This window comes from Mobula birostris, unplaced genomic scaffold (genome assembly GCF_030028105.1).
Source record: "Mobula birostris isolate sMobBir1 unplaced genomic scaffold, sMobBir1.hap1 scaffold_1169, whole genome shotgun sequence".
Lineage (NCBI taxonomy): Eukaryota > Metazoa > Chordata > Chondrichthyes > Myliobatiformes > Myliobatidae > Mobula > Mobula birostris.
Genome location: NW_027274210.1, coordinates 67,280 through 70,657, shown reverse-complemented (window position 1 = coordinate 70,657; position 3,378 = coordinate 67,280).

Genomic DNA, 3,378 nt, shown 5'->3' with positions numbered 1-3,378 from the left:
GGTCCTGGGGAGTGTGTCAGTATTTACAGGGGGTCCCGGGGAGTGTGTAGGTATTTACAGGGGGTCCCAGTGAGTGTGTAGGTATTTACAGGGGTCCCGGGGAGTGTGTCAGTATTTACAGGGTGTCCCGGGGAGTGTGTCTGTATTTACAGGGGTCCCTGGGAGTGTGTACGTATTTACAGGGGGTCCCGGGAAGTGTGTCGGTATTTACAGGGGTCCCGGGGAGTTTGTCAGTATTTACAAGGGGTCCTGGGGAGTGTGTGTGTATTGACAGGGCGTCCCGGGGAATGTGTCTGTATTTACTGGCGGTCCCGGGGAGTGTGTCAGTATTTACAGTGGTTCCCGGGGAGTGTGTCAGTATTTACAGGGGGTCCCGGGGAGTGTGTCACTATTTACAGGGGGTCCCGGGAAGTGTGTCAGTATTTACAGGAGGTCCCGGGGAGTGTGTCAGTATTTACAGGGGGTCCCGGGGAGTGTGTCTGTGTTTACAGGGGTCCCGGGGAGTGTGTCTGTATTTACAGGGGGTCCTGGGGTGTGTGTCAGTATTTACAGGGGGTCCCGGGGAGTGTGTAGGTGTTTACAGGGGGTCCCAGTGAGTGTGTAGGTATTTACAGGGGTCACGGGGAGTATGTCAGTATTTAGAGGGGGTCTCGGGGAGGATGTCAGTGTTTACAGGGGGTCCCGGGGAGTGTGTCTGTATGTACAGGGGGTCCCGGGGAGTGTGTCAGTATTTACAGGGGGTCCCGGGGAGTATGTCAGTATTTACAGGAGGTCCCGGGAAGTGTGTCAGTATTTACAGGAGGTTTCGGGGAGTGTGTCTGTATTTACAGGGGGTGCCGGGGAGTGTTTCAGTATTTACAGGGGGTCCCGAGGACTGTGTCTGTATTTACAGGGGTCCCGGGGAGTTTGTTAGTATTTACAGGGGTCCTGGTGAGTGTGTCGGTATTTACAGGGGGTCCCGGGGAGTGTGTCAGTCTTTACAGTGGGTCCCGGGGAGTGTGTCAGTCTTTACAGGGGGTCCCGGGGAGTGTGTCAGTATTTGCAGGGGTCCCGGGGAGTGTGTCTGTATTGACAGGGTGTCCTGGGGAGTGTGTCAGTATTTACAGGGGTTTCTGGGGTGTGTGTAAGTATTTACCGTGGGTCCTGGGGAGTATGTTAGTATTTACAGGGGTCCTGGGGAGTGTGTCAGTATTTACAAGGGTCCCGGGGAGTGTGTCAGTATTTACAGTGGGTTCCGGGGAGTGTTTCTGTACTTGCAGGGGGTACTGGGGAGTGTGTCAGTATTTTCAGGGGATTCTGGTGAGTGTGTCGGTATTTACAGGGTCTCCCGGGGAGTGTGTCAGATGGAAACCAGAGGCACCAGGTTGGGAATGCAGGGACTGAGGGGAAGGTAGATTTCATTGCCTGTAAGAATAGGCATTACCAAAGTAATAGCTACAATAGGAAGGGTGGATTATGTATTTTAATGCTAGGAGTATACTATAAGACCATAAGGTACAGAAGCAGAGTTAGGCCATTTTGCTCTGCCATTTCGTCATGGCTGATTCAATTTTTCTCTCTGCCCACTCTCCATCCTCCTCCCCGTATCTCTTCATGCTGTGACCAATCAAGAATCTATCACCCTCTGCCCTAAATACACTTATGGACTTGGCCCCCTCAGCTGCCTGTGGCAAAGAAGTGAACAGATTCACTACTCTCTGGCTCATCTCCTCATCTCTGTTCTAAAAGGACACCCCTCTATTCTGAGGCTGTGTCCCCTGGTTTTAGACTCTCCCACAATAGGAAGCATCCTCTCCACATCCACTCTATGAAGCCCTTTGACCATTCAATAGATTTCATTGAGGTCACGCCTCATTCTTCTGATTTCTAGTGAACACAGGCCCAGAGCCATCAAACGCTCTTCATATGACAAGCCATTGAATCCTGGAATCACTTTCATGACTGTATTTTAATCCCTCTCCAGTTTCAGCGCATTCTTTCTAAGATAGGGGGCCCAAAACTGCTCACAATACTGTGAGGCCGCACCAGTGCTTTATAAAGTATTCACTTTACGTTCTTGCTTTTTAATCCTATAGAAATGAATGTTAAATTGCATTTTCCTTCCTCACCGCAGACTCAACCTGCAAATTAACCAAAGTGCACGAATCCTGCACAAGGTCTCCCAAGTCCCTTTGCACTTCATTTTTTTGTATTTTCTCTCCATTTAGAAAATTGTCAACCCTTTCATTTCTTCTACCAAAGCGCATGATGCTGTACTTCCTAACACTGTATTCCATCCGCTGCTTCTTTGCCCATTCTCCTTATCTAAGTCCTTCTGCAGCCTCTCTATTTCCTCAAAACTACCTGACCCTCCACCTATCTTCCCATCATCTACAAACTTTACAACAAAGTCACCAATTCCATCATCAAATCATTGACATATAACGCAAATAGAATCGGTCCCAACGAAGACCTCTGTCACCGGCAGCCAGCCAGAAAAGGCTCCCTTTATTCCCAATCTTTGCCTCCTGCCAATCGGCCACTGCTTTATCCATGCTAGAATCTTGGGCTTGTAGCTTGCTAAGCAGCCTCATGTGTAGCACCTTGTCAAAGGCCTTTCGAAAATCCAAATACACAACATCCATCGATTCTCCTTTGTCTATCCTGCTTGTTATTTCTTCAAGGAATTCCAACAGATTTGTCAGGCAAGGTTTTCCCTTGAGGAAACCATGCTGACTACGGCCTGTTTTATCATGTGTCTCCATGTACCCTGAGACCTCATCATTAATAATCAATTCCAACATCTTCCCAACCACCAAGGCCAGACTAACTGGCCTACAGTTTCCTTTCTTCTGCCTCTCTCCCTTCTTGAAGAGTGGAGTGACATTTGCAATTTTCCATTCTTCCAGAACCAATCCAGAATCTAGTGATTCTTGAAAGATCATTACTAATGCCTCCACAATCTCTTCAGCCACCTCTTTCAGAACCCTGCTGTGTACTCCATCTGGTCCTGGTGCCTTATCTGCCTTCAGACCTTTCAGTTTCCTGAGAACCTTTTCTCTAGTTCTGGTAACTTCACACATTTCATGCCCCCCCCCAACATCTGGAACATCCACCATACTGCTAGTGCCTCACACAGTGAAGGCCGAGGCAAAATTATGGGTGAAGGAAATGAACCTGGAGCAGGGGCTATGACATTGTGGTCATAATGGAGACGTGGTTGAGAGAACGTCAGGAATGGGTGCTTCATGTTCCCAGGTTCAGAAAAGGAACAAAAAGGGGGTGAAGGAACTTGCACGATTAATGAGGGAAAACCACATTTGAATCATGAAGTCAAAGATTTTCTTTGTCACATGTACATCAAGACGTACAGTAAAATGTTTTGTTCACATCAGCGGC